At 48.0% G+C, this 12463-nt stretch overlaps 1 non-coding gene across 1 annotated transcript; it reads right to left on the bottom strand.

The window, feature by feature from the left end:
* Positions 1–2319: 2319 nt before the first annotated feature.
* Positions 2320–2438, bottom strand: LOC137501409 (5S ribosomal RNA). Its single transcript, XR_011018552.1, has one exon. It is a non-coding gene; the product is annotated as a 5S ribosomal RNA (ribosomal RNA).
* Between the last annotated feature and the right edge of the window lie 10025 nt (positions 2439–12463).

Raw genomic sequence — 12463 nt, 5'->3', positions numbered from 1 at the left:
ACGTGTTGGGTTAACACGTTGGACGTTCAATTCTTACTTGCAGATGGAAATCAGGAAGGAAGGAAGGAAGGAAGGAAGGAAGGAAGGAAGGATCTAACACAGGGTAGATGCACGGTTAACACAACTTCTCTCGCCATGTGGATTCGGTGTGATTATACGGCTGGATGCCCTTCCTGACTACAACCTTCCTTCCTTCCTTCCTTCCTTCCTTCCTTCCTTCCTTCTTCTTCTTCTTCTACTACTACTACTACTACTACTACTACTACTACTACTACTACTACTCAAGTTTGTGCTGTAAAAGAATACCCTGTGAAGAAAACAGGAGGTTTAAGAGTCCTCTTCCCTCAAATATCAATTGAAGTACCGTAATGAGGGATACCGAGTCATTTACATTCATGGGAGGATATGCGTAAAGGGACCTGATGATTTTTAGGCCAGCTGCGCTAGGGTTACTCTTCGTATGACTAGACCAGACCAGTACCGGTACGGTACCTCAAGATTTTTATTTTTTCTTAATTAGTTTAGGTGATCCAAGCCTAACCTGCAGTATATTGCACCCGAAATATCTAGCATCTACCCTGTAATGAGAAGATGCAGGCCTCCCTCCCAGTTTTCAAGACTGGTGATGATAAAAGTGTGCGTAATTTAGCTTGAAGTTAGCAGATCCACGATCAGTTTATGCCCCTTTTGCTCGGTTCGCTGCAATCATGTCTTAGAACAGGGTCTCCATTCTAGGCCTATCAATTCCTGCGAACTCGTGAAAGCAATCAGGTAATGAAGATGATGATTGTAGTTATTAACATTAAGAAGAGAAGTTGAGGTGTTTGTCTTCAGCAGAAAAGAGGATATAGGACCCGGGTAGCAGTGAAAGGGCGACCGTGTTAGACGCAGGATACCTAACCTCCCTATTCTTTGAATTCTAACCGGTAGTACTAAGGTAAGGAGGAAAAAGTAGGACGTACAGGTACGCAGTGTTCAGGTGCTGGGCAAATGGACGTATTATTGCCGAAGTACGAAAAATCCGTACCGGCCTAACAGGAAGTAGTAGTGGTAGGTAGTGAAAAATGTTATTTACTTTACGCCCCACTAACTACTATTTACCGTTTCCGGAGACGCCGCTGAGGCGAAATTTTGTCCCGCAGGAGTTCTTCTATTTTACGTGCCCGTAAATCTACAGGCATTAGGCCGACGTGTTTGGCCATTCAAATACCAAGGGAGTGAACCGGAATCGAACTCGCCAAGTTGAGCTCAGAATGGCCTATTTAAATCCAGGACGGTAACGGTAATGATATGGGGAGTTGAGGTTAGTTCTATGGAATTCATCACTTGCCGAAAGGTCGGTCAGCCGACGTGCAGGCTACTGAAATCGAGCACTTTCCTCACGTCACCTAACCTAAAACGTCACGACACTTTCAACTAACACTTGTCGTCGAAAACGTTACTTTCTCAGTCTTATTAGGAAACCGTCTCATCTTAGGTAGAAATGCAAAGTCCTGGGAGTCAATGCTACGATTTGTCGGAACACGCGCACAAGGGTCACTCTCCTGCACTAGTACATCATCGTTCGTAAGCAAGCTTATGAGAGACGCCCAGTTACCTGCAGAGAATAGCGCACAACAGACTTGCAACTTATTACCGAACGTCGTCGTTATATCAACGGGTCAGCGATAGTATCTTATCTTACCTGAAAGAACATAAAATGAAATCATTTTTCGCCTCTTTGAAGGGCTGCTACATGCGGCGTGCGGTTGCTAGGACACGGCTTTCATTGTTATCACGACAGTGTCGATGACGTTGTTTGGAAACCATCTTCCTCGCGATTTTCTTGGCGGGCAGGGAGATTCGAACCCACGTTCCGCCCTGGCACTGATTACCCTTCTTACCTGTAATCTTACGCGAAATAGGACGTAGTAGAATGAAGAGTTAAGAATCCGTGAGGGGCCGCCTACAGACAGGGCACACTATGCTGCACTAACCTAAAAGAAAAATAACAGCACACACACACACACACACACACACACACACACACACACACACACACACACTCTCTCTCTCTCTCTCTCTCTCTCTCTCTCTCGCATAATCATCATCATCATCATCATCATCATCATCATCATCATCATCAGGTCAGGTTAGGCGGGCACCTCGGAGGAAGTTAAGTATCTACAATAAACTTGAATCATGTTGGAAAGTTAAGAACATCTGGTTAGTTTCACATGTAACAAAAATCGATCAATTTCGACATTTGTGCAGCCGTAAGGCTAAAGTTGATGATAAAGGGTTATTTAGAGATCAGAATAGTAGGTAAAAAGGGAATTGAGCCAACGGCACGTGGTGTTCCCAAGCGGTCACCCATCCAAGTACTGACCACGCCCAATGTTGCTTAACTGCGGTGATCGGACGAGAACCGGTGTATTCAACATGGTATGGCCGTTGGCGAGAAAGGAAGTCTTCATTGATGCATGTGTACAGAAGGCAACGGTTATTTATTCTTTGGAGGTGGGCGGGCGCGTTGTCGAGACGAGACTTTGCTCGGAGATCGCGATGGAGGAGCGTACGAGGGCGGTACTGAGCGCGCGCGGCGGGGCGCGGCGGAACCTAACCCGAGTAGTTTTAACCTCACTTCGTCGTAACCTAACCCCAACTCGACCCAGGGCCTACATTCAATCCCAACCAATCTCCTCAAGAAAGAAAAGAAAGAAAGAAAGACCCAGGGCCCCGTGGTAGTAGTAGTAGTAGTAGTAGTTGTTGTTGTTGTTGTTGACGGCGGTGCGATTGTCGTTTCAAGCGGCAAAAGGACTGAATAATCCGTCCGGCTATGATGGTGTTAACGACGACGATTATTATTATTATTATTATTATTATTATTATTATTATTATTATTATTATTATTATTATGAGGTTTTCCAATTTCTTTTGACCTTAAAGTAACAATGCTAACCACTTTGATGTGATGTCCCCCTTTTCACTTGCCTTTGGTTTGCTTAAGGGTAAGAGGCTAACACAACTGCTCTTTTTTTTTAAAGGTGTGGTGGCCCTGAAAAGGGCCGTTTCTTAAGAAGGGTGGTTATTCCCTGTAGCTCCTTACTTGGAGCTGGTGTATTTGGTGACTGCCTTGGTGCCCTCGCTGACGGCGTGCTTGGCCAGCTCTCCGGGCAGCAAGAGACGGACGGCAGTCTGGATCTCCCGACTAGTGATGGTGGAGCGCTTGTTGTAGTGGGCCAGACGGGAAGCCTCCGCGGCGATACGCTCGAAGATGTCGTTGACGAAGCTGTTCATGATGCTCATCGCCTTGCTGGAGATGCCAGTATCAGGGTGTACCTGTTTAAGTACTTTGTAGATGTAGATGGCGTAGCTCTCCTTCCTCTTGCGCTTCTTCTTCTTATCTCCCTTGGAGATGTTCTTCTGGGCCTTGCCGGCTTTCTTGGCGGCCTTTCCGCTAGTCTTAGGAGGCATGGTTGTCTCGTGTAGCTACTGAGAATCCAAACGAATGGCTGGGGGCACTTTTTTTTTTTTTTTTTTTTTTTTTTTTTTTTTTTTTTTTGTTGATATCTAGTGGTCGAGAGCCCCGGGGCAACAGAAGGCCCCCCTACTCGTCTGTATCTGCGTCGTTCCCTAGAGGCGGGAAAGAAGTCACTGTTCTCAATTTACTCTAGTGGGGGGAGAAAGCAATCTGTCGGTGGAGAAAACTGGTTCGCCACGTCAGAGATGAAAACCCCCCTCTTCGCTGTGCTATTAGTTTTCTAGTTTAATAGTGCTAGGTGGCAGGGTCTTGTTGCTGTTGGTTACCTGGTTAGAAAAGGAGAAGGCAGTCTAGTGAGGATAGGAGTCTTGTCAGGGCAGGAATCTTGACAGGGGATGACAGGGTAGTTTAATGAACAATCAGTTGTCTGCTTGGCATTGGTGGAGCTTGAGGGGTTAGTTGGGAGTAGAGAAGGCTTAGTAGCAGGTGGATAAGTGTGGAATTGTCGTAGCTGGGAGGTTGAACGGTTGGTGAGAAGGATGGAAGGGTGGAGTGATTCAGTGGTGGAGAGGGTTGGTTGAGATGGTTGGCATGCCTGTAGTGCGAACGGATTGCATTTTTGAGGAAGGGACATCCGGGGTAAGAGGCAGCATGATTGCCCCCACAGTTAGCACACCTCGGCTGTTGTCGAGGTACCTGGCAATCAGTGTGGCGATGAGGGCCGCCACACCTATTGCATCTGGTGGAGTCAGTGCATGTCGCAGCTGTGTGATTCAGCTTAAGACAGTTGTAACATTGAATAATTAAGGATGGGTGTGGGCTGGGGGGCATTTGTGGTTGGGTGACTAGCTGGGGGTGTGAAGAGGGCTCCAGTGTTGGTCTTCTGCGGCGTCTTCTTCGTGTCTGTGTGGCGCTGGCGGTGAGATTGGGTGGCGGTTGAATTTGATTGGTTGTAGGTTCTGGCTCAGGCGGAGGAGTTGTTTGCATAAGCGGTTGTGACGGAAGTGGCGGCGGGGGCGGTGGGGTAGGCTCGGTTTGGGCTTCATGGGAACTATTGGGAATATTGTCGGTTTGGGCTTCATGGGAACTATTGGGAATACTGTCAGTTTGTATAGGCTTATTGCTAGTAATAGGCGCTTGAGTGCTGCTATCGGGAAGGGCTCTTCTGCATGAGTTATTAACAGGATCCATAAGAATGGGAGGGGGGATGTCCAGGGGTTTCAATCTGTTAAGAATGGTAGGGATAGATTTGTTTCGGAGGGGAGTAATTAGGAGGTGGTTGTTATGAGTTTCTTCAATTATTGCTATGTGCTTGCTCATGATGGGTTCTATTGCCTCAATAACTGTTTTTCTTGTGAGAGGAATGGGTCCAGGATTTGTGAGGGGGATGATAAGGAAGCTGCATTTGGAGGCAATGGGAAAGGTGGTGTTGTTATGGGTATAATGGAAGGGACGCTCGAAGGGATGTTCTTCGGCGCTGGCTGCTGCGATGTTTTCTTCTTCGGTTGGTTCTCCTACACCTTCGTCCTCTTCACAATCATCTTCTTCGGAGTGGCCGTATTGGGTGACGGTAAGACCCTGATAGGTTAGAAGGAGGTAGGCGATGGCGGCAGATTCCGCGGATGTCGAGAGGAGGTAAATGTCATGGGTAGGATCTTCTTCGATGAGGAAAACATGTTCACTATTGTTGATAAGGGCAGCGGCAATTAGTAGACGATGGGTTTTCAAACTGGCGGGTGAGATTTCATTAGGACGGTGGATAAGTAGAGCATAGTCGAGAGGTTGGGGAGGGGGGGGTTGAGTTTGATGGAGAGAGGAAGATTGAAATCAGAATATGGGCCCCAGCTACTCAATCCACCGGAGTTATCCATATTCTGGGCGAAGAAATAAGAGATATAGGTAAGGGGAGAGGTTAGGGTGGGGGCTTGGCGGGAGTATAGGAAACTAGCACTGATTGGTCAAACTCCTCGGAGGACCAAGGCTAGGGTGCACCCGGGGGGTACCAGTCGCGTCAGGTTTAGTTGTTACGGATCACGCCGGGACAAGACGCGAAACAGGCACACACCGGGTGTAAGACAAATTTGCTTCTTGTAGCTAGCAAGGGGCTAGCTGGCCGGGCTGGACGTCTGGCTGCTCGCTTGGCAGGCGAAGGAGTGCTGGGCCGCGATCAGTAGGCTCCCCTTATATACCAGGAGGGACGGACCGCGCAGGAAATCTTGGCAGGTGGCCTATCCACCCGAGGTCCAGGGGCAGGCAGCGGCGACTGGCGGAGCTTGACGGGCGAGAGAGGCGAGCTTGCGGAGTAGCTGGGTGCTCGCACGCTCGGTCCCTTGGCTGGCTGCGGCGACTAGCGGGGTCTGGCTGGCGCTGGGGGCGAGCTGTCGGTTTGCAGGATACCAGCTCGCTGGCTGACAAATTGCTCTGACTGACAAATCCGCTCTTGATGGCTGACAAATCTGCTCTGGCTGGGGGCACTTTTTTTTTTTTTTTTTTTTTTTTTTTTTTTGATGGCCAATGGATGGGAGCCCCGGGGCGAAAATGATGCCCCCCTACTCATCTGTTTCCTAGGTTTGGCCGATGAGGCAGGAAGTCTCTGATCTCACTGCACTGGCGGGGGAAAAACCATCTGTCAGATAGGCCAGAGGTCTATCGTCAGAAAAGAAACCCCCAATTCGCTACTAATTTGTTTTCAAATAAAGGAGTCGGAGTGAAGTATTAAATATAAGAGCCCTTCTTAACAAACAGCCCCTACCAGGGAAAGAATTTTGAGATATTTAGTGAGAGGAATGTGTCAATTTGCAAAAGGCCGAAAGGGTTGGTAGGTTCGAAAAATTAAGGCAGGTCATAGAGGATCCAAGGGCCACGGTACTTCAGGCGAGTACTCGGCTTCTTGGTCCTCATGATCCGTTTTAGTAATAGAATACCAGGGTCCTCTGTTAGGTTCGAGAGGATCCTAGCCCTGGTCATCCTCACTACTTTATTTATCTGAGATCTAAGTGTGGGGATACGAAGCTCAGCCCGTATCCTCTTGTTAGATTTCAGATAAGGTGCTCTGGTCATCATTCGTAGTGTCTTATTCTGAAAAGTTTGTAATTTTGACAGTGGAGTCTTTGCAATATAGCCCCAGGCCTCGCAGCCATACAGCAGGATGGGCCTGATACATGCTAGGTAAATATTTCTCTTGATGGTGGTAGAGATATACTTATTGCCTAGCAGAGGTCTCAGCGCTTTCATCCGTGCTGTGGCACGCTGTCTGGCCTGTTCTATATTGCATCTCCAGGACAAAGTTCTGTCCAGAATTAGTCCAAGGTATTTAATTTTGTTAGTCCAAGACACGGGGACTTTATTAATAGTGAGGCGATCAAGGCTAGGCCGGCGCCGGGTGAAAATAATTGCTTGTGTTTTCTCCGCATTTATTTTCACCTTGTTCCGGAGACACCACTCCCGGAAGGAATCGATCCATTGTTGCAGTCGTCGGACGGCATAGTCATTTCGTTTCATGCCGATGTAAATGGCTATGTCATCCGCATACTGCTGGATCTCAACTCCATCTAGTGTGGGAAGATCGTTCACATATAGGCCGTAGAGTGTGGGGCTTAGCACTCCACCCTGTGGGACTCCAGCTCTAAGTACCCGAGGGGTGGATTGCTCCCCTTCACAGGAAATATAAAATTTCCTGTTAGTCAAATATGACTGGATAATTTTGACAAGGTAAGAAGGAACTTTATATAGTTCCAGAAGTTTCACTATGAGATTATCGTGCCAGACAGTGTCAAAAGCTTTCTCTACATCGAAAAATACTGCTGGCACGCTACGGCGCATATTGAACGACCTTGTGACATACTGTGTCAGGCGCAGCACCGCAAGGGGGGCACTGCGCCTGGACCTGAACCCAAACTGCTCAGGTCGCAGTATGTTGCGGGTGCTAAGGTATCCGTTAAGGCGTGAGAGAAGAAGTCTCTCGAATATCTTAGAGATATGTGATAACAGGGTTATCGGACGATAATTTTGTGGGAATAATTTATCCTTCCCTGGCTTCGGGAAGACTATCATTTTACCAATCTTCCAGACGTCAGGGAAGTATCCCAGTTTGATACAGGCCGAAAATATGGTAGCTAGGAAGATTACTGCTCTATATGGCAGTGATTTGATTTCCTTATTAGAAACCCTGTCATCACCGGGAGACTTCTTCTCATTTAAATTTTTAATTACCCTGCGAACCTCGCGGGGCTGGAAGTCAGGTACGTTAAAGTCTGGTGTCCATTGTCTTTCGAAAGCCAAGGCTTTTCTGCGTATCTCACGGGTCCGTCGTTCGTCATCGTCATCGTCATCGTCAGCCAAGTTGTGAGTTACGCACTGGCTTTCAATGGTATCCGCAAAAGCCTCGGCTTTATCATAGGGGGAGAACACCAGGCCGTGCCGTCCATGGATGGCACGCCGGGGTTCCTGGGTTCGAGTCAGACCGCGAGTTACACGCCAAAAGTCGCGCTCTGACTCGTGCTCCGAAAGATGTCGGCAGAATTCCTCCCATCTTTCAATCTTACGTTCCAGCAAGCGATTGCGGACTTCGCGGGCTAGTTCCTGGTATTCCGCCCGGTCAGCTGGGTCCCGGAATCGTTGCCACCTCTTCCTATATCTATTTTTAATTTGGATCAAATCCTTAAGGAGATCCGGAGTAGTGTCATTCTCAGAACTGGGAGAGTACTGAGAATGATTATTATTATTATTGTTATTAAATTTAGCAGCTCGAATGATGTATTTCCGGGCGTTGCAGACCTTATTGTTAAGGTGCGCAATCGCGCGGTCAACATCATTCGTGCTAGTAATCGGAAATGTTTTCAGGTTTTTATTGACATGCCACGTGAATTTGTGGTAGTCAAGGTTTAGCTTAGAAGTAGGAAGAGACGGCTCGTCGAGCCTAACCCAGGTAAGATTAAAGATGATAGGCTTGTGGTCAGAGTTTAGTTCATCAGGGACTAGAAAATCAATAGCCCTGCTGTAATATTTGGTGACTGCGACATCTAGGACATCAGGCGGGCCACCATTATCCGGATAGAAGGTGGGCTCCGTGGGAGCATATACACTGATGTCGGTATCTACCATATGTTGCTGGAGTGTTCTCCCCCTAGGATTTATAGTCCTGGAGTTCCAGTCGGTGTGCTTGGAATTCAAGTCGCCTCCGATGATAGAGGGCGTATGGCTAGGATTATTAAGCAAGATATCAAGCTCCGCTGTATGAAGCGGAGCACTGGGGGGAAGATAGGCCGCAAAAATACGATAATGATAATTACTGTGTCTAATCTCGATACCGAGAGACTCAATAGCTCCGAGAGGGAGGGGGTCTATGACGTGATGAGTAAGCTTGGACTTAATCAGCACGGCCACGCCCCCGCCCTCTCTGTCAATTCTATCTTTGCGGTATACCGCAAAGTTCTTAATTTTGAAGGGCATATGAGGTTTCAGCCATGTTTCCCCTAGCAGGAGGATATCGATGTTATGCTCAGAGATAAACGACTCGAGTTCGTATCTCTGAGCAGAAACACCCTTGCAATTCCACGCACAAATTCTGAGGTCCATAGTCAAACAGTGACTGCCTCATTAAGGTTCTGAAAAGTACTGAAAAGCAGCACTTAACAGGACTCCAATTTTGTCAATCACGGTTTCACAAGTCCTCAGTTTAGTTATGGTGTCTTTAATAATGGGCAGTAATTTTGAAAAATTAATCTGCCTCACGAGGTTCAAAATGTCACTCATGCCCGAAAAGTCGGAGATGGGTGACGCTTCCACTGAGGGGGCAGGGTTCGATTCAGGGGCGGGGGCGGCCTGGGCGCCTCCAGCAGCAGCTGCATAGGAAAAGTTGGGATCTACTGCACGGGAGGGGGGGAGAGCCTTTCGCTTCTCGGTTTTCAAGACCTCCCTGACGACCTTCTGTTCCATAATATTGCGGAACAGCTGGCATCCCCTCCAGGAGGCTGGGTGTTCACCCAGGCAGTTAGCACACTTAGCTGGTGCCTCCGGATTTAAGGGGCAGGCAGCAGCTGAGTGGTTTTCACCGCATTTCACACATCTCAGAGGCATTTTACAATAGTTAGCGGTGTGCCCCCACCTCTGACATCGGTGGCACTGAGAGGGGCCCTCACGGCCCCTGAAAGCTTCAATTTTCACAGAGCACCCGCATAAGTGCCTGACGGAGTAAATAGTCTCCGAGAATTTGTCCTTCGGGAGGGTGACGCTCATAACACTTAGAGGTACCACCTTCTTGGACGTGGCATCACGTCGTGTGTACTGGTACACGTCCTGAGGTTGGTATCCAAGTGCTATGAGTTCCTCTCGAACCCAGTCTACGTCCACTGTGGAAACAATATTTCGAATGATAACTTTTAGAAGCCTCTTACTCGCGAGCTGGTGAGTATAGAAGCTCTTTCCATTATCTTCGAAATACTGCTTCAGCAGTAGGTAATCATGCTCGTTTTCTGCATGAAACTTCAGGGCATCCCTGGTATTGATTACCCTGATGTTACCAGTGCAGCGCGATTTTAAGTATTTATAGTGGCGCTGATACTCCGACTTATCAGCTACCACTATGGGGGGAACAGAGACTTTTTTGGGGGCTGATACATCCATGGCCTCGCCCTGGCTTTCTTGCGAGGAGCTCTGCCCTGTCTCTATATTATTTGGGGTCGAACGCGCGACCCCATCAGGCCTAGGAGGCTGAGAGGGGGCAGTGCTGGTGGAGGGGAGGGGGTCAGCTGCGGGAGCTGGCGGTTTAGGCAGGAAGTCAGCTAATGTTAGATTACCGTCAGTAGGCAAGGAAGCCAGGACTCCGTATTGGTTGGAAGTGGGGACAGGTTTAGGTTGTAGTGGCCTATTTGCTTGTTTATACCTAGCATATTGCCTACGGAATTTCTTGGCTTGTGGGTGATCACTGCGAAGGAGGAGAGCCAGCTGCGCCGGTATCTCTCCTGTTCTGGAATATTCCACAAGCTTTTCTTTGGTAATGGAGGAGGGCAGTAAATGAATAGCGGAAGCAGCCTTTGTAGCCGGCAAGCCAGAATTAGCACTACCAGAAGGAGAATTAGTAGCAGGCAGAGGAGGAAAGTCCTCTCCACCACCTCCCGGTGGCGGGGATTTAACCATCATGCACTACCAAGCACTGTAAGGTACACCAAGCAAGCAACAACAGCAAGCGATGTAGCACTTACCAGTATAATACAGAGAAGTAGCCAAAAGGATTGCTGTTATCCACTTTAGCGCTTCACTTGTATATATACTTATGTATGCCTTGAATATATTGAAATGCACAAGCTCACTCCAAATCAACGAGCGGGAGAGTACACAGTAAAGCGTCCGCTGTCACCAGAGGATTGTTCTCGAATGGCTGGGGGCACCCGGTTTCAGCGTGTATTTGAAAGAAAACGCCTGTGTCGTACTAGCCAATGGGGGCGAACTAGCTGCAGCCTCATTGGCTGGCTCGCTGCCTCGCGTAACCTGCCAGAGTACAAAACTGGTGGTCACAAGGCTGTCAGGACGAGGCAAGGGAGGAAAAGTTAAGGGCAAGTCCAAAAGCCGTTCCAGCCGTGCAGGCCTGCAGTTTCCTGTCGGGCGTATCCACCGTCTCCTCCGCAAGGGAAACTATGCAGAGCGAGTGGGTGCTGGTGCCCCCGTGTACCTGGCTGCGGTCATGGAGTACCTGGCTGCTGAAGTTCTTGAGTTGGCAGGCAATGCAGCCCGTGACAACAAGAAGACGAGGATCATCCCCCGTCACTTGCAGTTGGCCATACGTAATGATGAGGAGTTAAACAAACTCCTGTCTGGTGTGACCATTGCCCAGGGAGGTGTGCTGCCCAATATTCAGGCAGTGCTCCTGCCCAAGAAGACCGAGAAGAAGGCTTAATTGCCTTAGCCTTGGTTTCCCAGGCAAAAATTTAAAAAACGGCCCTTTTCAGGGCCACCAGCTGGTTAAGGAAAGAGTTGCTTGTCAGGCTTTATTGCTCAGTAGTAAAGGAGGTGTCAAAAGAGAAAGAGCAGTACAGTACAGTACATACAGGTCTCTAATAATAATAATAATAATAATAATAGTGAAACCAAGAACAACAACAACTACAACAACAGCAAAGAGAAGAATTGTGTTTAGTGTCCCTTCAGTAGCAACAGATGCTGGAATTTAGTGTTTAGGACAGAAAATAGCCTAGCCAACTTAATGATATATTACACAGTTCATTAATTGAAGGAAGGAAGGAAGGAAGGAAGGAAGGAAGGAAGGAAGGAAGGAAGGAAGGAAGGAAGGAAGGAAGGAAGGAAGGAAGGTTGCATAAGAAGTACTTTTAATATCATACCAGTTTACGGTATAACCTTCAAAACTGGAGTAGGTTATCAGAGTAGAATGAACCAGAGGAATAGGCACGTTTTAGCATTTATTTATTTATTTATTTATTTATTTATTTATTTATTTATTTATTTAGAAAGAAGCCAAGTGATTAGTTTCTGAATGAAAGAAAGAAAGAAAGAAAGAGGATCAGATACAGATATCTAGTGTCCATTAAAAATAAACTTCAGACTAGACTTCATTACTAACGTTGAGGGCATATTTTCTTCTCTGCAGGGCTCGAGGAGAAGTGTACTGTACAGTACAGTACAGTACAGTACCTCCTAGGAAGAAGTGCTGCACAAGCAATGCTAGAGGAGTACTGGACACGGGACACAGAGCTCTTTTGAGAGGTAAGTGGTGGCCCTGAAAAGGGCCGTTTTTTTTAAACACTGCATGCCCCCTGCCGGGAGCACGCTCGGAAGAGATCTAACCGCCGAAACCGTAAAGGGTACGTCCCTGTCTCTTGAGGGCGTACACTACGTCCATGGCGGTCACGGTCTTCCTCTTGGCGTGCTCGGTGTATGTTACGGCATCCCGGATGACGTTCTCCAGGAAAACCTTGAGCACGCCACGAGTCTCCTCGTAGATTAGGCCCGAGATACGCTTGACCCCACCTCTGCGGGCGAGACGTC

Source organism: Anabrus simplex, chromosome 6, assembly GCF_040414725.1.
Source record: "Anabrus simplex isolate iqAnaSimp1 chromosome 6, ASM4041472v1, whole genome shotgun sequence".
NCBI lineage: Eukaryota > Metazoa > Arthropoda > Insecta > Orthoptera > Tettigoniidae > Anabrus > Anabrus simplex.
Note: the sequence above shows the minus strand (reverse complement) of the source record. Positions and strands in the feature narration are given on the sequence as shown.